This window comes from Sphaerodactylus townsendi, linkage group LG01, assembly GCF_021028975.2.
Source record: "Sphaerodactylus townsendi isolate TG3544 linkage group LG01, MPM_Stown_v2.3, whole genome shotgun sequence".
Classification (NCBI taxonomy): Eukaryota; Metazoa; Chordata; class Lepidosauria; order Squamata; family Sphaerodactylidae; genus Sphaerodactylus; species Sphaerodactylus townsendi.
In genome coordinates, this window is record NC_059425.1 from 89,392,557 (window position 1) to 89,416,955 (window position 24,399).

The 24,399-nt window shown below is 42.8% G+C and overlaps 1 protein-coding gene across 2 annotated transcripts in view; it reads right to left on the reverse strand.

The window, feature by feature from the left end:
- SMOC2 (SPARC related modular calcium binding 2) overlaps positions 1 to 24,399 on the reverse strand; it is a 172,416-nt gene that overhangs the window by 10,795 nt on the left and 137,222 nt on the right. The gene's annotated exons all lie outside the window — the stretch shown is intronic.

The window sequence follows — 24,399 nt, forward strand, 5'->3', positions numbered from 1 at the left end:
AGCAAGCCACCTTACAGAAGCAGGCAATAGCAAATTTCCCCTTATATCCCCTTCTTTTTTCCCTCTTTCTGGCAGCCCCCACATTATTACCTTCCTTTACTTCCTTCTCTCCTTTTCACCCACCCACTTACCTACCTTTTATCTGTCCTCCATCTTCAGTTATATTTATTATTTACTAGTGGGGCCCAGCCATGCATTGCTGTGGCTTATTGTGGTGAAATGGGAAAGGAACAGTAGCAGCAAATCAATTGCAGAGGCCAGCAGTACGTGCTCATGCAAACACGCAGCCTGATACTGTGCGATGTCATTGATGTGTGTGTCCACATTCCTTGAGGGGGGGGAATGGAAAGGTGCTGGGCCCCCTGCCTCCCCTCCCTTGCATGCCACCCCTCACTGTCTCCCCTCTCTCACTTCTCTTCCCTTGCATGCCTCCCCCTACGTCCCTTTCCTCTACCTCCCTCTCTTCCCTTGCATGCCACCCCCCCTCTCCTTCCCTTCCCTCTCCCTCCTGTGTATGTGTGTGTGTGGATGTGTTTCACTTCCATTTGAGTTACTGCCTATGTGCTGGGTCCACTGCTCCTATCTGGCACACCTTCGAGCGAACATCTCCTAAGCAAGTAGCACGGACATTCTAAGGGTGACAGTTACACACAGGCAGCTGCATGTCCTTCACCATGGAGCACCAGGAAAAAGGCATTTTACCTGGGCCAGATGTGAAATTTCAGGTATGTGAACATCTAAAAACACTCTCACCTGGTTGACTATAGTGGCTGGGAATTTTCAGAGGAATTGGCCCAGCAGTTACTGAGGTATACTGTCATCAACAAAAACACTGTTAGCTTTATATATATATAGATTTACTTCATTTATACCCCACCTTTTTGCACAGCAAGGGCCCAAAGCAGCTTAAATCATTATCCTCTCCTCCACTTTATCCTATCAATAATGCTGTAAGGTAGATCAGGATGAGAGTGTGCAAATAGCCCTACATCACTGTGAGCTTCCACAGCAAAGTGTAGATTCAAACATGGGTCTCGTATATCCTAGTCTGAACCTCTAACTACTACACAACACAGGCTTTAACGTTAGAACAGTAGCAAGGACCCAATACAGGGTTATGCAAGCAAGCTGCTTGGTAGTAAGTTGCATGGTGGTTGCTGCCAGACTTGACCTCAAGGAGCTCTCCCTCAAAGGCCAAAACAGCCCTTAAAGAGGCCTTGTCCCCTCTCCCTGCCTTTTACTGACAGAAATTATGAGTATCATAGTAAAAGTATAAAACAATCACCTATGCTTTGGTAGAACAGCTACATTCAGGCAATTATGGGGGAAAGAACTTAGGGAAGAATGAAGCAGGACAATGGGACTGGCAGCTAATCATGGCTCCTTCTAGGCATATCACCCGTCAGACAGTTGTAGATGTGGATGTAGAGGCCACAGAACACTGGTCCTCTGTCTGCTTTCTAAGTTCAAATGAGTCTCCCTCTCCAAATAAATATCTAGTTAGTTCAGTTTCTCAGTATATTGTCAGCCAAATATCATATCACCAGGAATGTTAGAGTTAGAAACACATAGTGGTGATGAAAGACAGATTATTTCCCGTGACAAAAGATAACATATGAGAAGTTGAAATTTGACAAGTTACAGATGAATAAGATAGATGATTGTGATGATAACTCAAACAAGATAAATACATCAAAGATGAAAATGACAAAGTGGATAATGATTATATAGAGACTGCACCTAAAGATCCAGACAGATATTTACATTGTAGAGTTAAGATTAGATTGGTTCCATTACAGTTAGAGGGTCAGGAGAATCAAAGTGGTTATCTGACTAGTGTTTTGACCTTGATATTTGTTGGCCAAAAGCAGATAAATACCCCCCTCCCCAGCTCCATCATTGCCTTGGCATGTGCCGCCCTCCTCTCATCCATGCCCTTTGAGTTGTACCTCCTGCTCCTCCAAGCTCCTGCTCAGGATCACCTTTAAGTCCCTCCCCAATAAATGAACCTGCCTGGGTTCTTAGTATGCACTGCTGCCCTGCTCACTCTGAACTCTGACCACAGTAGGAGTTAACCATTATGTAAACCCAGCAGCTGATATAGTCGGCTACTTTTTCTGCTTGTGAAAGAGTGAGGAAACGCCCCATCTGAGCACTGAGCAGGCTACACTGGAACAGTGGGCTTTCATGGGACTGGGGTACAACAGAGGAGGGAATTGGGTAAGTTTGTGTATACAATCTGCTAGGATCCAATCCCCTGTATGACAGGAGGCCAGTCAAAATGTATGAGATGAATATTATTTATTTTGATTATGTCAGCCAGAGATGACTGCTCTCTATTTGCCCAGCAAGATCATGACTTGATCTAGAGCCCATCCATTTGTAACATTTCAATAGCTGCCAGAGGGGATAACAAAAGATATATAAAGACATTGTGTAGCCAACCTAAGGCCTGTAGCAGTGTGGAGGGTGAGAGGGATGGTCTTTCTTCCGGAATGCTGCCCTGTAAGGCATAACAGTGCCCTGAAACATAGGAGTCTGTTTCAGAAACTCCATATTGGGACTGCCTCAAGCATTTCCCCCCTCCTGCCCCACCCACAACTTCATGCCTGGCCCATACTCAGGAAATAACATTTGAATATGGAAAACAGCACATCCTGGGCAAAGCCAGTTCTCTTTTGTCTATATTTGTTAAACCTTTCCTGTGACACATCCCCTTGTGACCATCTTATATTGTAATGGCCATTAAAGGTCGTTACCCGTTTTGTCCCATAGCCAGCAAACCCAATCAAAGATAATGGGTCAGCCATCAGCTCAATGGTCTGACACTCAAGAACATTACCTCACTTTGGAACAGCAGGAAGAATCCTTTGTTCAAGGATTTCCTTGGCCCCAATAATATGCTTTTCCCTATAAAAAGTATGTCTCGGACCCCAGTCAGTTGTTTAATATTCATGCCACCATGGTGGTCAGTAATATTGTTCCATCCGCGCAGATCATCCAGAGCCTAGCCATTAGGTCTCTGTTTCCTGGACATCCACAAGACTGGTAATATAATCTTTGATATCCCATCCCTTCTCTCTTTATATCCAAAACCTATCTTTCACCTCTAAATTATATCCTAGGAAACCTTCAATGCATGTGTTTTTACCCCAGTAACTGAGTGAGTGAGAATTGATTTTATTCCATTTATTATTTTCCCAATAAAATCCTAGAAAAATAAATCTTTTCTCTGCTGCATTCTTATAAAGAGCTGGAACATGTATACATAGGCAATCTATATATATAGTGATCAAGTTACCCATGCTCCTCAAGCGACGCTAAGCGACCTTGTGCTCTATAGCTAATTTCCCCAACCAAAAAGGGTCATTGTGTCCCACCATTTTGGGTAACTATTGGGACAAACTGGAGTATGACAGCCTTCTCTCAGAGCAGTGTGTCTTGCTTTCACAAGACACTCTGAGCAAGATTTAAGTTGAAGCAACCCTCCATCCCTTTTGCTGCAGCTCAAAGCGGAACAGGTGGAGAGGCTGCAGTAAGCATCTATGAAAGTTCCAATATGGGGAGAAGAGCAGAGTCAAAGTGGTCAAGTTCCCATTTTTCTTTTGCCCATCCAGCCTTTCACAGGCTTTTTAGAGAGGGCTGATTCCTGCCTCAGCTGTTAAGAAGGAGAGTTGATGGGATGGGAGCAGGCAGGCAAGATTATTCTCTGTGACAGTGCTTCTGTGCAGGAGTGCATCTTCTAAAGATGGCATCCAAAACAAACACTGAGCTGCATACCTCCTCAACCCCACATAGAGTTGGTGTGTATGTGTGTGCAGTTCATGACTGGACTCAGTTGGGTATACCTTTAAACAAACTCCACCTGCAAAGCTGGACCAGCCAGGTTGAGCTCAGCATTGAAATGCAGACTCTGCCTTGACTGGGACCAGCTTTGTACTGCTGGCTCCAGTTCCAAAGCTCTGGCACTCAGTGGTATATTTGCCTAGGGACAGGGGAACCCACTGTCCCTGGGTGCCACTGATCTGGTCATGTGGAGGGTGCAAAATTGGCCCCCCACGTGACCAGGAAGACAACAAGGCAGCAGGAAGTTCTGCTGCCTTGTCTTCTGGCGCCCTTGGCCCCGCCCACGTCATCATCGACATGGGTGGGGCCAAGGAAGCCAGAGGACCCCCAAGCCTTGCCCTCTCCTGGCTGCCAGCTCCCCCAAGCCCCGCCCCCTCCCAGCTGCTGGCTGCAATCCTTTCTGCCCTCCCCTCTGGGAAAGACAAAAGCAACTGGAAGGCTCCGTGCTAGGACCTTTGCTTTTATATGCTCAAGGGGCTTGGCCCCGGCCCTCAGGGGCATGGCCCCACCCCCAAGCTTATAAAAGCAAAGGCCCCAGCACGGAGCCTTCCAAAAGGCAAAATGAACATGTATTGCTTCTGCTTAGATTCATTCCCAGAACTGAGGTTGATATTTCCTTAACTGGTGAGACCAATCATTGATGACGAGGCATACCAAACAGAGGAACTGGATGGCATGTCACAATCCCTGAACGTGCAAACACCCGTTTACATGTTAAGAAGTTACTACATGAGCTAGTGGTGTGTGATGCTCAAGAATTTGCACAAACTGCTTATACAACATCAAAGAGTTGATGGGACTTGTGCATTTATGATTCGAAGAACAACTTCCAGGTGGATTTAAACGCATTGGATAGTGACAAGCATGATATTATACAAGCACTACATATTGGTGCATTGGTCATCCAGGAGGTATCTGCTAAACAAAATAGATTAATGACAATATTGTCAGCAATTCATTGTTGGTAGATTGGACAATCTATTTTAAATTATATTTAGTAGCACTATTGTGATGTATATACCTTTGTTAATAGTACACAGATAGGATAGTATGATAATTCTTAATATAATTGAGCCACTGTGCAGCATTAGTGTGTAACGTTTGGTTTTTGGTTCGCATTACTCTGTCTGGTGAACCCTCAAACAGTGCCTGGGACTCAAACTCCACCCCAGGTATGCACTTGCTTATGCACCAACACAATGAAGGAGAAGGTGGCAGGGCAGTAACAGCAGAGGAAGAAGAAGAAGAGTTTGGATTTATATCCCCGCTTTCTCTCCTGCAGGAAACTCAAAGGGGCTTACAATCTCCTTGCCCTTCCCCTCTCACAACAACACCCTGTGAGATAGGTGGGGCTGAGAGAGCTCCGAGAAACAGCAAACAGTGTGTGGACGGGTCTCCAGGTGTATCCACCAAGATTGCTTTTACTTCCATAGCAGGTGCAGCTTTTCCTGTCCTGTGTGGAATACACCCACAGTGCCACTCAACTAGAAACAATCCACCTGACATCAAGGGTGCATATTTGGATCCCTGATGTATAATTTAGCCTCAAAGAGAGGTTATGGGAAAAGTATGGATCAGGGCCACGTACTCTCCTTCCTGGTCCAAATAACCCCACCTCAGTTGGTTTAAGCTCTGGTGGCAGGGGAGAAAGACTGTTACAAGTACTTGATTCTCCTGTCCCCACTGGAGTTACAAACAATTTGTGGAAATTACTTTGGGATGAGGCTGCCTTTTTGCAGAGCCACTGTCCTGAACCCCATAACTGTCCCCCCACATCACTGCTGTTAAATACTAAATTTTATCTCCTGAACAACTCTGCCTAATTATATGCATGCCACTTGGCACAGTCTAAGGCACAGCATGCAGGGTGATAACATCACCTCCAGGGCAGCCCTGATGATGTGTCTTACTGGAAGATGGCAGATGGGGATCACACTCATCCCTCACCAAAGCTGTGGGACTGGGAAATCAGAGGAAGTCACACAGACTGGGTGGGGTGGGAGCGAGGCAGTCAAGGTGCTGGGAAGAGCAGGGAGGCAATGCCTGAGCACTAACCTCCTCTTTGCAGAAGCAGCCAGCCTGCAGGAACTAACTATGGCACAGATCCAGTCTGGTCTACTGCATCTAATCCTCCAAGACCCATACCACACAGACTCAGTTCATGGCGCCAAGCATTGCTTCTTTCTACAATAGAAGCCTGACAGTGCCATGGGTGGGGTGAAAGTTTTCTGGCAAGCAGGACGAAGGGAGCCAGCTCTGCCCAACTTGACGGGAATAGGATTGGAACTGAGACGCAGTGGCACAAGTAACTGCTTGTACCACTGAACCTACAGGCAAATCCATAGCATTATGCAGCCAGAGTTTCACAAATAAATCTTATCAGAGTTCTTGTAAAGAGCACCAGTGGATTCTTAGTTGAAGGTTTCCCAGAATTCTTTGATAAGAGATCCAGGTCACACATCTGATTGATCTGATCTTGTTCTTAGAAATCTGCCCCCCTTATTCAGTACATACAGTTTACATAGCCATGATCTATTGAAACTGTATAGCTGTTTGTTGAACATTCATTTGAAAATGGTTTTGTTTTTAAAAGTCTGCATGAACCCTGAAGTTCCAGGAAAGGGTAGGATAATTATAAAATCTAATTTCCAAAAAGTTATTAAGATCTATTTCTCACTATTATTCTTTGTCACAGCAATACATTGTAAGGAACTTGGGAACTCAGGTTTTTTACATGACAACAGGAATGGTAAAGTTTCTTTACATTTGTGTTTGTCTTCTTCAGGATTTGTGCGTAAGTGCTATTGAGTGGCTTCCAACTCATGGTGACCCTATAAATTAAAGTCCTCCAACACATCCTATCATTTATAGCCTTGCCCTTGCAAACTGAGGGCCATGGCTTCCTTTATACAGTCAATCCATCTCATGTTGTGTCTTCCTTTTCTCCTGCACTTTTTCTTTATTTTGTCCTGTTCAGTTAATGTGTTTCCATGTTGACCTTTCAGCCTTAGTGGTGGACAAGTAGCCATTAGGGATTGGCAGTGGTTATCCTCCCTCTCTGAACTGAAAGTGGTGGGTAGATGTTTGAAAAGAAAGCACAGTTTTAGAAGCTGAGAGAGATGAAGAGAAGCAGTTAAATTCTGCTTCGAGTTGGCTGGAATGCTGGGGAAGAGCACAGTATCTCTTTATCTGGCGATCTCATGTAGGGTAATGGATCTGCAGCTCTATAGGAATGACTGTGTACCTCCATCTGTGCTCCACAGCATATTTGTAAATAAAGAAAATACTGCAGATATGTTATAAGTTTCCTCTACTCTCTCCTCCAAAGGATCTTAACCAGGTAAGCACTATCCCCTGGAACTTCTCAGTGGCCACATTGTGGGCAAAGAAGGAGAAGAAGAAGGAGAAGAAGGAGAAGAGGAGGAGGAGGAGGTTGGATATATACTCCACTTTTTTTCCTGTAAAGAGACTCAAGATGGCTTATAAATTTCTTTCTCTTCCTTTCACCACAACAGGCACCTTGTGAGGTAGATGGGGCTGACAGAGTTTTGAATAAACGGTGACTAACGCAAGGTCACCCAGCAAGAATGTAGGAGTGTGGAAACAAATCAAGTTCACCATATAAGAGTCTCCTGCTCCTGTGTCTCCAGTTTAGACTCCACCTGCTCTTAACCATTACACCACACCAATAAGAGAATTAGGAAGTTGTTGATTCTGACAAGTATGTCCATATCATTTAACACTTCACTGGAGGCAGACTGAACTTTTCCTAGTGGGCCAAGAGCCTTTTCCTAAACTGCCTAAACTGGACTCTCATGCTGCCCGCTGAGCAAGCAGGCTGCTTCTCCTTCCCTCCTTCTGAATGGTCATGGCTGGGGTTGGCCATGTTCCTGGACACATGAGCAGTTTATCCCTTCATCCTTTTGGGGGGAAGGTGGGCAGGCTCCTTTTCCAGGGCCATTTTCCCTTCCCAGTTCACCCTTGCACTTCAGTCAGGTTTCTCCATAAGCAGCTCTCTTAGGCAGCTGAAAGTAAGAGGTCAAAAATCTACCTGTATGTAGATTACATGTGAAAAGACAAGTTTAATATACAACCATTAGGGTGACCAGGCATGGCCTGGCAGCCTTCAGGAGATAGAATCCAATATTTTAGACAGCAAAAACAGTTTTCTCCAAATATCTCAGACAGAACTCAACATAATTTGATTACAATCATCCTATATACATAAACACATTCAGATTCTCTGTTTCAAATACAACAAATGAAAATCTTAAAACAAAATATACTGATTCTCTATTTCTGATAGAGCAAAAGGCCAAATGGCTCAAATAACATGTGACCAGTGACACACTCTTTCAGGATTGATTGGCCAACAGTTTATGGTTGATCTCATGTATTCTTCCTGTTAGCCCAATTACAAAGTTCATTTTTCTGGAGTCTCTCAGTAAATATTTCCAATCTAATATAGCAATCTGGAACAGATTGGAAGAATGGAAGAAAGAAGATGGAAGAAATAAAATGGAAGAAAGAAGATGGAAGAAAAAATGGAAGAAAGAAGAATGATGCAAGCCCCTTTGGGTTCCTGCTGGTGAAAAGGTGGTGTATAAATTAAAGGACTGTGTATAAATAAATAATAAATGTGAATATGATTTTTTCTGTTTTTTAAAAACCCTCTAATAGTTAATTTTTTTGCCTTGGTTAACAGAGGTGTTTCTTTTCTCTTCTGAATCTACTATGGCCCATTAATCCCACACCTGTTACTCCTGACATTTCTATGACCACAAGTGAAAAAACAGATTCTTTTAAATACAATGAAGTAAATGTAAACCATCTCGCATCTGGAAACATACATGATACAAAATATGGGAAGGAGCCAGATCTTTCTGATATTTGGTCAAGCTTTGGAAAGCCTAACTAATATTTCCCCCCTGATATATAGATCAGTTTTAATAGAACGGAAAGGTATTATTTTCTTCCTTCTGCTCTAAAGTGTTTACTGAGCTTAGGGGCAGACTGTTTAGATTAGGAGTTACAAAGAGACAAAAAACCATGAAGCCAAGATGGTGGTAAAACAGAGGATTATTATGTAGTGCAGTTATTATTTGTGGCATCCCTATGCCTGTTTTAAAGATTATATCTCTTAAGAATGTGTAAAAAAGTAAGAAAAGCTCTGCTGGATCTGACCAGGGGCCCATCTAGTCTGATATCATGTCTCATACAGTAGCCAACCATAGAGCAGTCTTATCGCGGGTATTGGGAAGGCCAATTATAGAGCACTCTTATCTTGGGTACTGGGAGACTGCAGTATGCCTGACTACCATTTTGTGTGAAAAGGGCCACAGATACATTTCGCAGGTTCATAAGAACATAAGAACTAGCCTGCTGGATCAGACCAGAGTCCACTCGCAGTGGCCCACCAGGTGCCTTTGGGAGCTCACATGCAGGATGTGAAAGCAATGGCCTTCTGCTGCTGCTGCTCCTGAGCACCTGGTCTGCTAAGGCCTTTGCAATCTGAGATCAAGGAGGATCAAGATTGGTAGCCATGGATCGACTTCTCCTCCATACATCTGTCCAAGCCCCTTTTAAAGCTATCCAGGTTAGTGGCCATAACCACCTCCTGTGGCAGCATATTCCAAACACCAATCACACGTCGCATGAAGAAGTGTTTCCTTTTATTAGTCCTAATTCTCTCCCCCCCCCAGCATTTTCAATGCATGCTCCCTGGTTCTAGTATTGTGAGGTTCAGTATGTGCAAATGTGTGACCTTGAAAAATCAGGCTTTGGTAGTGTGTATGTTGGTCATTTTATTAAAAAAAAATAGTAGTAACATGTACAAAGGAAGTTGTATATAGCATGTTCCCTCAGTGTGTAAAACAGGAAAGTCAGAATTGTAATACCCATTCCCCACACTGGGGCTCTAGTCCAGGCAAAGGGTGCCAAGTACCACAGTTATGCCCCTTTGCCAAGGAAAACCTCACCAGTATTCCCACTGCACCATCTCAAAGAATGAGCGAACAGTCAGTGGAGAAACTGCCAGAAACTGCCAGTGTGCCATGAACACTCCTTGCTGTGAAGTAATTTCATTATAAATATAAAATGGTGAAAACGCATAAAAGTTCCATAAATTAGGGGCTCCCTTGCCTTTTTAAATTTCCTTTTTATAAACTACATACAGTCCTAAGTATTATTTGGTGGGAACCAAAGAGTAGGCCTGTTTATCTGTGAACTAAAAGTTCACTGGCTGTCTCTCTGCTGAGTGTGCTAATCTAATAAGGCTTGCGGTTTTACCTGTCTTTTATGAGGATAATTATCTGGTTACTTGATGTTCATGTGCCAAAACGTTTGCAACTAGGGCAGCAAAGGAAACCACCAAAACTCAAGGCTTCATCACCTGAGAAAGTGTTTTGATGCAAAAAGCATCGGGATCATCAAATAAATATTGTTTACATATTTGAAGCTTCTTTGTGCACCTTTCGTTTTGCTTTGTTTCCATCTTTGCTGGTGCAGCCCATCTGTGCAGTTCTTTAAAATCAGACCTTTGAATGGATGGTATTTTCCTACATGAGAGGACTTTTTAAACTGTGGCAGTCCTATACAAAATGAGATAGTTGGAGGGTAAGCTGACTTACCCTCAGTACCAATGTCTAGCTTTTTAACAGTGATTCACTTTCTTCAGTAGGAACAACTAGCTCCTTTTATGCAAAACAGAAAGGCTGCCAGAGAAAGTGAGGTATTGCTGTAACATTTCCCCCCTCCCCATGAATATTGCTGATGCCGTCAAGGATGAGCTTTGGATAGTGTGTAGCTGTTTTTCCTCTCTGGGAGTGCAAAGAAAGCACAAGCAAGACAATCTGGTGATCTATATCCAACATCTTCTGTATATACTAGCTTCTTTTGGAAGGGCATCTACTGCATCCTTGGGATATTTCAAAACAGCAAGAAACAGACTTAGACGGATGGAGAAGCATCCAAACCCCTGAAAACAGAATAGGTTTGCTAAAATGGTCCCTACCTTTTAATTCCAAAGGCAGCCTCCTGTCCCTGAAAAGCCATTTCTGAGAGCTATGGAACCCATCAGAACAGTATATTATGAGGAGCAGCAAAAGGGGAAGGCAGTGATTTTTTTTGCTGTTGCTGCCTGTGCTACTTGGTGTCTGGGATAGTAGTCTCATAGTTCTCATCAATGACTTGTCAAGGACACAAAGGTGGGTAGGAGAAGGAAACGATAGAAAAGAGCTGGTTCCACACAAACTTGTTAGGTTCATAGGAACATGGAGCATCTTTACAAATGGAATTTTTTCTTCAGGGGTGTAATATAAATAGTCCTGAGATGAGGCAAATGCCAGCATGGTAGTTTTATGGAAGGTCTATGGGTTGAAAACCTAAGAGTGAATTTTGAAGGCCAAATATATTGAATACGCACTGCCAGATGCAGTGCTGGAGCCTTATGCAACTTCAGTGGAGACTTTTGGTGGACTTTAAACATCTTAATGCCATTCAAAAACTAGTTGGCAGAATAGGGTGTATAAAATGCAGACTTCTTTTTCCTTACTAATTACAGACATTATGTTTAGTTTTATTCAGTTAGCAAGTATATTTCAGTTTGACATGTTATTGAGTAATATGTTCCAGGTTCATCTTAAAGAAATAAAAGGTGTGGTTTTGGCTTGTTTCCACTGCTTTCCATTCAGCTGTCATATATGCATAATGAGCACCTACCCTGAGATTAATGTAGCATTAAGTGAAAATCTGAAAGGAACACACATTGATGTCTTAATTCATGGGAATTAACATAGGAAGGAATAAGCCAGAAGGAAGAAAAGTTATGTACAAAGGAAGAATACAGTGAAGGTGGTGGGCAAGTTGCTCATTGGGCATGAACCAAGCACATGTAAGTATTTATGTTCCATTCATTCCAGCGGAATAGTTAAGCACAAGCTTGATTCACTTGAGTTCTATGGGACTGAATTTCTTACATTTAATCCCACTTTTCCCCAAGGAGTTCAGAATAGCTTACATAGTTCATTTGCTATTTATCTTCATAACAACTCTGGGATGTAGGGAATGCTTAAAAAAAAAAAGATTGGCCCAAGGAGATCTTGAGGCATAAGGGGAAAATTAAAGTGAGTCTTCCTAGCCTTATTCTGTCATTTTAACTGAATTGTGTGAGGGTTTGCTTGTAAAAATTTCATTAATACCAAAATAGGATGCTTACTTATGAATTAATTGCTACTGTAGAATCATGGCTATGGGATATCCACTACTCAGCCACAAACTCACTAGGTAGACTGCCAAACTCAAGGTGGGGCCTGGAAATCTCCCATAATTATAATTTATCTCTAGACTACAGAACTAAATTTCTCTGGAGAAAATGGCTGCTCTGGAGAATGGACTATATGAAATAATAACCTGCTGAGGTTCCTTCTTTCCACGAACCCCATTCTTTGCAGGTTCCAGCTCCAAATATCCAGGAATTTCCCAACCCAGATCTGACAACTTCATCTCTAGGCTTTAGACACGCCATCACTACTTAGCCTCCCACCTCTCCCTGTCCATTGTCCATGTCAGGATGATAATGTTTATTACTTACATTTATATTCCAGCTTTTATTTTATTTTGCCATGAAACTCAAGATGCTTCAATAACATTTCTAGATCTCCACTCAGGCATTTACCAGACCCAGGTCTCTGGTATTATACACATGTGCTTTCAGACCATACCCTAGGATCTAGCTAATATCCTTCTTCTTAATAAGATTATTGTAAAGATTACTGAGAAACATATTACCACACTGGGAGCTACACAAGAGGGAAAGGCACTGGGGACAATCTGAAGTGGGCAGGGACAAAGTGAGGAGGAACTGCACCCGGGGCACGTGTTGTGGTGCCACCTGCTCCTGTCCTGCCCCTCCATAACCTGGCCACGCCCCCACCACAGCAACACCCAGAGTGCTGCACCTCCCATCCCATTGATGCTATGCCACTGGAAGTGGGCAAGCAGGGAAAGAGCAAAGCAATGCGTCCTCACATTTCTGCTCCAAACTCCCATTTTAATGTTCCTGTTTTAAAAGGAAAGCATCTGGGCTCTGTTACTTATGACATCTATGAAACATTCTGGAGATTCAGAAATGCTAACTGCTGATAGCTTGCATCCAACATCTGTTTACCACCACTAGGATACTTCCACTGGCAGAGAAGGAGGGGCAATTTTGGAGGTGAAATCATCTCCTCTCATATTGTGCTCAAAACTGTTCCTGGAGCAATGTTCAGGAATGAGGAAAACTGTGGGGGACAGAAATGTAGGAATGTCCTGTTCTGTATATTCTGCACCAGTTTTGTATCCACAGAAAACACAACATTATTTACGATTAGCAATGCAGCCTGCTGTGAAAAAAAATACAATAGGCTCTAGAAAACCAAGTCATCGCCAATATGCCTTGCATGCACACCCGTCAGAGTGGCCTACTCCCTCAGCTCACACGACTGTGCAGCTCTTTAAAAATTGAGTCATCACCAATATGCCTTGCCTTTAATATATACAGATACTATTTCTTTTGCTTCTAGAACAGAGGGCTAACTTCTTAATGCTTTGCATTTCTGTGTAAGGGTGAGTGTCCCACTATTGGCAATCTCTGGATGAGAATGTAAGGTCAGCATAAGAACCTGTCCTCATTTTAGGACCAAGTTTCCCATAGCAGCCTTTACACTTTTGAGCAAATCAACAAATAAAAGCACATCTCAGAATGATAAGGAGCTTTCCACAAGATTATCTGTGGTTTCTGAAATGTGTGCCACATAAAACTGAGGCAGTATTTAAGGAACAGTACTCTTTTTATGAGGGAAAAATCTTGATATTTATTCAAAACACAGAACTTGTCACTGTAGATTTTATAACTCTGTTGCTTAACCTGAAGTGAAAGCACAGAAAGGCCAAACTCTTCAGCAAACACAGGGCAAATATTCAGTTTTTCTGAGTTGCAATGTTGGCAAGTGAATGAACAGTAATGATTGCACAGTCGAATCCCTGTTCTTTACAGGTGTTATCAGCACTGGAAAAAAGTCTCTTAGGGCACCATGCTGTGCTTTAATTTCAGTAGGCTTGGGAATAAAATGGTTGACCTTAGAAAGGTTTGACTGGATGTCATGAATAATTCACCTTCAGTGAATTCTTTTGTACTGACAAGGAAAGGTTGGCTAGGGAGCTTGTCAAGAAACATTCCTAACAAAAATTGCATGCTTCCATTTCTTGCTTTCTTTACATAGCCACCTATATTGTACCGCTTTGACAGCTTACATAAATAATTTCTTGTTAAAGGGTTGATGTTGAAACCACATAATGTTACACTGCAGGTTCGAAGATGTAACATAGAATCAAATGTTTACTTCAGAAATAGCTTTATCCACAAGAATGTTTTCCATTCACACACAGAATGCACCACACAAATCTATCTTTCACAAGAAACAAATGCATTCCTCACATGACAAGAATATACACAAACTCTTCACCTTAATAAGCAACTAAACAGTATAAAGTTGCCCAGCTCTGAAACATAGATCATGGAAAGATTATGTACATGCCACCGGTTACCTTTCAGGCTCATTTCGAACAGCAAATTTAAAATAAGTTGCAACCGATATACCGGTAAATGAATTTGTTTCCCATTTATCAAAAGGAAAAAGAGTTCATTTATAATGATTGCAACTTGTTATAAATATGCTGTGTAGAATAAGCCTCAGTTACATGCTTGTGTGTTCTACTGAGGCCTGAAGCACATTTTATAGCTGCCACGTAGATGCCATCAACTATGGCCTTCTTTTGGCTAACCATACCAAACCTACATGAATAGGGCTCTATTAAGGGAGCTCCAATGTTCTTCTCAATTGCCACTGGAAATATAAGGCACAGTATGCAGTCTTATAAAACACTGCTTCCTGTCCCACTTGTTGACTATTTCTACATGTTGCGAAGAGTTTGGAGAAGAGTTATCGTGTTTCCCCAAAAATAAGACAGTATCTTATATTAATTTTTGCTCCCAAAAATGCACTATGTCTTATTTTCAGGGGATGTTTTATTTTTCCGCTCCACAGCTGCATGCTCTAGTGTTCTGTTCGACAGGCATGCTTCCAAACAAAAACTTTGCTATGTCTTACTTTCAGGGGATGCTTTATATTTAGCATTTCAGCAAAACCTCTACTATGTCTTATTTTCAGGGGATGTCTTATTTTCGGGGAAACGGTATCACAAGGAGGCAGTTTTCAGGGGCATGAATTCCAGCTTTCACTTTTGCAAAAATTGGAAAAAAACTGGCACTTTCCACAAAAAAAGTTTAAAACATTTTGATAAATTTCCTCCACAGAGTTCTACATTGTTTTTACATACCCCCAAACTTTTTATTTGCAGTCTCAAAACATTTTAAATGAATCCCTTTTTACGACGATTCTCTGGCTGAAATGTTTTGAAAAGGTCTTCACTTGTGCAATTTATTTACTATGTTTCCCATGCTTCTCTGATTCCCTGAACTTGCTTCTCAGTGCCATTTTCTGAGCTCAGTCAGTTTCCCCTTGCCTGTTTATTTGCAGCATTTCTGTTCTATTTTTTTTTGGGGGGGGGGGCAATCTGCAAAGCACTGAGTATATGAGGAGTATGGAGGCTATGAAGCACTGAAGCATCGATTCAACACAAAACTCAAAAAAAGGGGGGGATCACGTTATGGCGACCAGGAATCATTTTGAGGGGGTGAGTTCAGACATACATTGTTGTAAGGGACTGGGGGATTGAAAATATTTTAGAAACGTTTTAGAGGATTTGTGTGGAAAGAGTCCCTTACAGCCAGTTTAAATTTTATCAGGCTTACATGCTTACAACTGAAAAACTGTTCCCTTTGGTGACACCCCATCGGGAAACAATAGGTAAAATTTAAATATTTCATATCATGTCCATCCATTCACATAGCCTTTCTGAACATAGTGTGAAAACCCTGATGTATCTCAAGTTCCATGACACCATCATTCCCACAGCTGAAATGCCATCTTAGAGCTTAGACATGGACTGAATGGTAGTCCCAACTCTGACACAATAGCAGTGGTTTATTTAATAGCGCCTAGTTCATGGCTATGATTTGACTTAATCATGACTTGCGATAATGACAAGTACTTTAGTAGTTTTAAGCCACTTGCTCTCATGTAATTCCGCTAACAGCAATAGGTCCCCTTCTTGTGCTAAGCAGCTTCATGTATGCAGAAAAAATGCAACAGTTTCCATTGTATTCTTAGAAGTCTGCCTTTAATTAAATAAGCCAGTAAGGAACAACCAGTAAGCCACCCAAATAACCCGATACAAGCTAAGGAATGGGGTGTGTAAGCCTGTGGCTTTGTAAGTAATTTATACTTTTGATAGACTGAAAGCAATGTCTAAACTAAAATTTTACAAGGACAGATTTCAACTTAACACCCTGAGAAACTTCCTAAGATCAGTTTGACAATGGAACCAATTAGCTGGGGTTCTTTTTGGGGTGAAGGTTTTTCTTACTGGAATTCTTAAAGCAGAAGTTGATCAGACATCTGTTAGGATTGCTCCAGTTTACATTTCTTTTACTGAGATGCAAGCTTTGTCTCACTGCCAGGTGGATTGCTTCCGCGCCCTGGCCCCAGAGGCCGCCTCGCATCTGGAGATCTTCCCGGAGCAGCTTTGGAGCCTTGGCAATGGTCCATAGTGGAGGGATTTCTGCAGTCTCTTGCTCCAGCCACACGCCAAGCATATGAAGGGGCAGTCGCCTCTTTTCTGGAGTTTGGTTCTCATGAAGGCCTGCCCCCAGGACAGGCGATTACAGAAGGTCTCCTGCTTCGCTATTTAGTGCACTTGCATTCACAGGGCTTTGCCTCTGGTTCCATATGGCCGCCCTTTCCTTTTTCTGCAAGACCGTGCGGGTCCTGGCTCCTACAATGTCCTTCCTGGCGCATAGAATGCTGGTGGGTTGGCGCCGAGCCAGCCCGCGCACAGGGGATACCAGGCGGCCTATATCTAAGGAAATACTTCAGTCCTTTGTGGACAGAGCACCCGTTTTCTCTAATTTCCCCTTTGAAGCCTCCCTATTTCATGCAGCTTTTATGCTGGCCTTCTTTGGGGCGTTGAGTGCTGGAGAATTGGTCACCCCATCTGGGCATTGTACGGACAATGGGGCTCTATGGTCCTCTGATGTAAGTGGCCATACTACTGGCCTACATGGCCGAGCACCCACCCGTTCAGGGCCTATTTTTCTACACATAGGCATTGGCAGTCTGTTCTACGCATAGGCATTGGCAGTCTGGCCCTCCCTTCGGGGGAGTTTGGATTGCATTCATTCTGGATTGGTCCGCCACTTCCATGGCCTGTGAGGGCTGTTTTCCTGAGCAAATCCGGGTGGTGGGTCAGTGGCATACATTAGCCTACAGTACATATGTGAGACCTCACTTGCTGTTTTAAAGTTTTATGCAGACTGGCATGGCAGCTGGACTCAGATATGGATCATCAGACATAACATCATCCACTGGGCTGGCACATATGTACGCTCAACCAAGTGGGTGCATGGACCTGGACCTTGGAAGGTGTATGGACATCGTTTGGCTTGGCTGGCGGGGTATGCGCTGGGAGTCCTTGTTGCCTACTCTGTGGGAGGCACTCTTGAGGTTTGGTGCGCCTCAAGGAATCATCATTCAATTGGGTGAAAATGATCTCCCAGCTTTGAAAGGCTTGGAACTGTCTTTATGGATGGTGGCCGGCCTGCATGAGGTCCTGGATTTGATACCAGACATTAAACTGTTTTGGTCCTGCCTCCTCCCAAGGCTCCTGTGGAAGGATGCCAGGGAGCCCAGGAAAGTGGACGTGGTACGCCACAAAATATGTAAGACGGCAATGGGGGTGGTATGGGAGCTCAGTGGTAGCATTATCCCGCACCCTGATATAACCACCTGGGATCATGCGCTCTTTCGTTCAGACAGTGTGCACCTATCCAAACGTGGAATGGACAGCTGGCTGGGTGCCATATGGCAGGGCCTCTTGGAATGGCTGGGAGGCTTGCAAAGCTATGGCGGGAGCTGAAGGGTCAGCTCAGTGGCAGTTTGGGCAGAGCATCACATCCTTATGGGGAGACCGAGCTTGTGCATAGGACTTCTCTGTGGTTGGGGGCCTCCATAAGAGGCTTGGGGTGTGGCAGGCTCATGGTGCATGCCACAGAGGCCTCTGCAAGTGAGCTTGACACCCCAGCAGGAAGGGGGCCACAACGGGCGGGCGCCCAGGTGGCCCAGTACCTTCTCTGTCCTCCCCAATATGGATTGGGGGCTGGTGCCCGGGTTCAGCCAAAGGGGCTGACCGGCTGCTCGGATGTGCTCGTCTTCCTTGCCCAGCTTCTGCCTCACTAAAGGGTTGAGGACCATTTTAATTCCAAGATGTGTCATGTAGTTATTCACCAGATGGAATCTCTAGACATCTGGGCGCAAAGCAATCTGTAACATACATAGCAATCAAGAGGCAGAAGTAAGAATCAATAACAATTACACTGATCATTTCAAAATTGGAAGGGGGGCCAGATAAGGTTGCCCACTCTCACTTTTATTATTCATATTGTTATTAGAAGTACTTCCTTGTGCAATCAGAGTGGATAAAATAATGAAAGGACTGTCTTACAAAAACAAGGAATATAAAATAAGAGCATTTGCACATGATATAGTACCATTCATACAAAATTCTAAAGAAATAATGTCTAAAGCATTAAGCTTATTGAAAGAATATGGTAATGCTGCAGGACTCAAGATAAATTAAAAAAAAGATGATAACAATGAATCTCACTAACCAAGAAAAAGATAATATGGAGACATTCACAGGTATTCAAATAGTGAAGAAAATAAAATATTTAGGGATAACAATAGAAAATAACATCAAGAAACTAGTTAAAAACAATTATACAAAAGTGTGGAGTGAAATCAAGAAAAGTTTTAGTAACTGACAAAAAAAGATGCTTTCACTATATGGTAGAATATCCGTGATCAAGATGATGGTGTTACCAAATATGGTTTTCCTCTTTCAGTGCATCCCTTTTATAACAACCAGAACCTTTGAGGACTGGAGAAAAGAGATTGTCAAATTCATATGGGTAGGGAAAGGCAAAAGGATAAAGTACACGAATTTGATAGATGTCAAAAAATGAGGAGGATATAGTCTCCCTGACCTTCAACTATATCATGATTCCTTGGCTTTAATGTGGATTAAATCTTGGATAAGAATAAAAGAAGAAACCATACTAAATATAGAGGGTTACGGAAAGAATAGAGGTTGGAATTACCATCTTTGGCCTTGCACAGATAGAACTAAAAATACCAGTATTGATATGACAAAACATTATATCGGAAGAACATGAACTCGTTACAGAAAAATCTTGTATGACAGGGCACCTATTTGGATCTCCCATATGGAAGCATACCAACTGCAAGATGATGATGATGATGATGATGATGATAATAATAATAATAATAATAATAATAATAATAATAATAATAATAATAATAATAATAATAATACGAATTGGCCAAGTTACAGTGAACTGATAGAGGTGAAATTAGGAGAAATAACTATTAAAATTAGAGACCATATAAAATTTGGGGGCCAAACATGTCAGCCGCATAAATACATCCGTCTTGAAAATCTCATGAAAAGTGATATAGGTCGATTTCCCACTGCAGAGTTGACTAGGTTCGACCCGGTTCCCTGAAAAGGAACTGACCTAGGTCGACTCCATTGTTAGTCCCCACAGCAGCCGAGTTCGTCCCACCGGAGCTGAGCTCAGAGAGTGGGATCACCTCATCACCTCTTCTGCTCTTTGTTCCCGATTGGCTGTCGTGGCCATCGTGGCTATTGCTTTGTATACAAGAAGGATTTTTTTAAAAGGCACACTGTAAGGGTGGGGGTTAGTGCGATCCCCCGCCCGACTCGTCCTTGGCACATTCCTTGTACTGGGCTTGCTGCCCGGAGTACTGACCTCGCTATGCTTATGCTTATCAGTTCTGTTTGAAACTTACTTTCGCTTTTCCTGTGTGAAACTATGCTTGGGAACTATACAAGGGGGAGGGGCAGTGCTCTCGTCTGTAAAAACGACGATTCTAGCCGAGGGGGGGCCAGTTCTCGCATGGCGTGTATTGTGATCATTGAAGTTTATGGAATAAACGAGCTGTCCTAAGTCGTTTTGTTTCAAGTCCTTCGAGTTCCTTACACACACTTTTCCCCGCCACGAGTCTCCCATTCTGCACATGCCCCAAACACTGAACTGCTATTGGCTGATCAGAGGGAACAGTTCCTTGACGATTCCCCACTTTACCGGCTTCAACCTGAGTTCAATCTAGATTCGCTGAAAAAGTTGTACCTCCCTGGTGGGGTTGGAAATTTGACAGAGGGAGGACCTTCAAGGGTTTGTGTGGGTCATCTCAATTTCCTTTCCTTTTCCCCTTCCCTGAAAGACCCCATAGCCTTTCCGCTTTTTCATATTTCTTTCTCTCCTTACTCACCAACTAACTGACCTTTTATCTGCTGCCAGCTACATTTTATCATTTATTTACTTCATTTATACTCCATGTTTCTCCACTATGGGCACCCAAAGCAGCTTATATCACTCTCCTCTCCTCCATTTTATTTTTATGGCAACCCTATGAGGTAGGTTATAATTTCTGCCGGTGGAGAGGCTCCCTTTCCGCTGTGCGGTAGGGGCCTAAGAGTGACAGACCCCTTGTACATGTAATTGTTTATACGATAGTTGAATGAAAATAATGATCTTAAATCTAAAAAAATCATTACACTTAATGGAGAACTTATATGACCTAGTAGGATTTTTTTAGACCCCCCCCCCCAATTTAACAAATTGTTTTTGAAGAAGAAGAAGAAGAAGAAGAAGAAGAAGAAGAAGAAGAAGAAGAAGAAGAAGAAGAAGAAGAAGAAGAAGAAGAAGAAGAAGAAGAAGAAGAAGAAGAAGAAGAAGAAGAAGAAGAAAGTGTCATGTGACTGTTCTTCACTAAGGCAAACCTCAAAGCTAATGGTGTCAGTTATGTGGATCCATGGAGGCAGATCACAATCCTGAACATGATTAAATTAGTGGGAAATATTCTGCCATTACAACATATGCGTTTGCTTTTTTAAAAAAAACCCTGAGGTTGGGCAAATATATCATGGACTGAATGTGAGTCAAATGTGTTTTTACAACCCTACTTAAAATAGAGGTTTATAAATGGAAATCTTGACAGAAACTATTCTATATTACAAGCTGGAGTGGACTTCTAAAACTTTACCTTACCACTATGAAATGGAGCCTAATATGACAAAAATCTATCACTATATAAATTGGCTTTTGGTTGCCATTAACGATAGCCTCTCACATGGGCAACAAAAAGAGAGAGGTTGGCACTGAATCCACTATGGCTCCCATCTTCAGTGGCCAGCTGATAAAACTCTAACCACTAAAATGGTGTGAAAATGGTGTGAAAATGGTGTTAAACGGTGTAAAAGGGTTTCACACCACTGTTTTTGGCCCATGTGGAATCCGCCTAAGAATCAAACAACCCTCACCAAAACCCTCAGTGGTGAAGTGCTTGTATGCTTGTATGCTTGTACCCCCAGCTTACTCATTCCATGAATTTATGGTAGAGAGAGTTTGTGGGAGGATGAATATCCCATAATTCCTATGGGAAAGGATTGTGGCATTTTTTGCTTTCCGCAATTCAGCACCTTGTGCAAAAAAGGCCATAATTACTGGGCAGGAGTTATTTTTATTAAAACTGCTCATCCACCCGCAACTCCACATTGCTCCTCCAAGACACTAACAGAGAGTTCTGTGTAACTAGATTGTGCTGTCAAACCTGCCTTTGGAAATTGGCATCTGTGTGAAATGGGTCCCTTGAGTCAAATATAATATAGTGTACTTTATTAAACCACAATAAGCTAATGCTCAAGTAGCTTTAAGAGTCTCTGTTGAAGCCACAAGAAGCAGGGAAATTGAGACGTACATCTGACACTATCCTTAATTTGTGCATTGCGCTGTAAAGATCTAGGAAATGAGCACACCCTGCTTAGCCTCCAGAATATCCTTCAATGACAGAAGCACAATGAGTTGTATTAAAAGGAAAGATGAAGGTAATTACAGTTCTAACATGCCTGCCAGAAAAGCTGGAGTTCAGCTGACTTCATATAAACTACTTTACTGAGTGCAGTTTCATTACTAAACATTGTGGGTCCTGTTACGGTATAAAGATTCAGTTATATGATAGCAATACATTATGGATTACCTGGATGGTTTCTCCAGAGATCCACAATGCTATATGTTAGCTTAATTGAGCACAAGGTAATTAGCGTCTTAAATTCACCACAGATCCCTATATGTCTTTAGCAACCTAACTAGGAAATACTCCCCCCATCATGCAGTAAAGTCATCTCATCAAGCTAACATCTTTGTTCATTGCACATTAGTCAGCTCTCTGGTGCAACAAGATAGTCAGGTACCTGCAGGTACTTCCCTTCCCTCAAGCCCTATCTTCCAGCATTAGGAAAATCAGGTGCCTTACTTTACACTGTAGTATACTATACTACACTGCTCCCTCCCATATCACAGATTTCTACATCATGGTTTTGACAGACCTTTTTTTTGGGGGGGGGGGAGGCACATGGCAGGGGAGATGCCAAGGAAGTGGCAGGGTTGGCGGGTAGAAGAAAGCCAGTTCCAAGCCCCAGGCAGCTGGCAGGAGCCAGGAGTCAACGGAGACAAATGAGTGGTGGCTGGTGGGAGAGCGGGAGGAAGCCATTGGGAAGAGGAAAGAAGCAGTTGGGCCAATGGGCAGGAGAGAAGGGGCTTGTGGGAGAGGGGGAGGGATCTAGGGGAGGTGGGTACAGTCCAGCCAGTAGTATCTCCTTCCCTCATGCCACTGTTTTATGCAGTTTCCAACATGGTGAGGGAGCTGCGCCCCTAAGCCCCATGATGAGGGAGGGAGGGAGAAGAGTACTGTACTGTACTATGCCATACCATATTATACTTTACTATACTATACTAATGTAAGATCACACTAGAAAATCCTCAGTGAATCCCTCAACAAGAGTAATTTCATGCAGATCAGGACTTCTGTTTTACTGCTATCTGGTTCACTTCAGCGTTCCCCTACATAATAGTGCTGTGTACTTTTGGAGAGATGGATCTTATTGGTCATATTTTTCACAAGATTCATACCTGATGTAGAAGGTTTCTATGTATAAATTAATGTTCCAGGTTCCGTGTACCAGTTTAAATAAGAGTACTTTGATAAGAAATATGTGTACCTCCAATTGTTCTTTTTAAAATGAACTTTGAGTCTTATTCTTAGCTTGCAAGCAAGATTTTTATGGACTACACTTTCTTTGGCATTAAAGAATCATACTCACATTCCCTCCCCCTGCTCCAGTCTTTAACAAGAAGTGACTATGAAGTGAAGTCTGCCCCAGGACACCACACAGTTATACACCAATGAGATCTCACAACAATGAAGCATTCACCCAGCTGCCTGCAGAAATCTCCAAGACTGGAACTCAAGCAGCTGAGGAATTCTACAGAACAAAGTTTTCACTGTGGAATAAGTGGGGAGTTTTAATCTCCAAGCACATTCGTTCTTCCCAAATGACCTTGGTTTCATCAATCCACCTGTCTGTCTCTGGGAAATTAATGATCTTCAAAAGTAAACATGACTTGAGACCAAGAGCAAGTTCTGGTTTGATAAACACTGGAAATGCTAGCTCTATAATGAAGCATTTTTTTCCAAAGAAGTGGTTAGTCAAAAATACAGCTTCTGGACTGTGGCTTCTCACCTCTTGTGAGACACGGCACTTTTTGAATGGATTCAGAAAATTAAGCTAACAGTACACCTGTTTATCAGAGGCAACCGATTGCTCTGAATGCAACAGAAATGAGTGTAATTGAAAGTTGGGTCCTTTCCGCACGGGCCAATTAAAACAGGATAACACTGGTAAAAAACCCGGGGGGGGGGGACTTCACATGGATCTGGAACCTAACGTGGATCTGCTCTGCGTTTCCCCCAACCCGTTTTTTTGAGAATTGTGTTATGTGTGATTCTTTTGTTTTAATGCAGCTATGAGCCACATTAAAACAAGAGAATCGCACACAACAGGATTCTCAAAAAACCCTCCCCTGGCTCCCATCTGCAGAGCCATACAGGAGAAATGGGCCATATCATATTTGGGGGGGGGGAGGTCCTGCTTCACAGGCAAGCAGGGGGGGAAAAGCCGGCAGGTAAGAACAAAAAAGATGTGCCTTCATGCGAAGGTGCACATCCCAGCCAAAGCACTGGCTGTTCACAAGACAGACAGCCATGCGAAGGATCCGGGGCAAGGACTGGTTCATGTAACCCGCCTTTCCCCCACTTTTATTTCACCCATGTAGAAAGGGCCTAGGAGTCAAATGCTGCTACCTCCATCAAGGAGCACTTAGGATATGACCCCATAATTCCTGTGCAACATCATGATAGATTACTTACACAGAACTTACATAAACAGAACGAT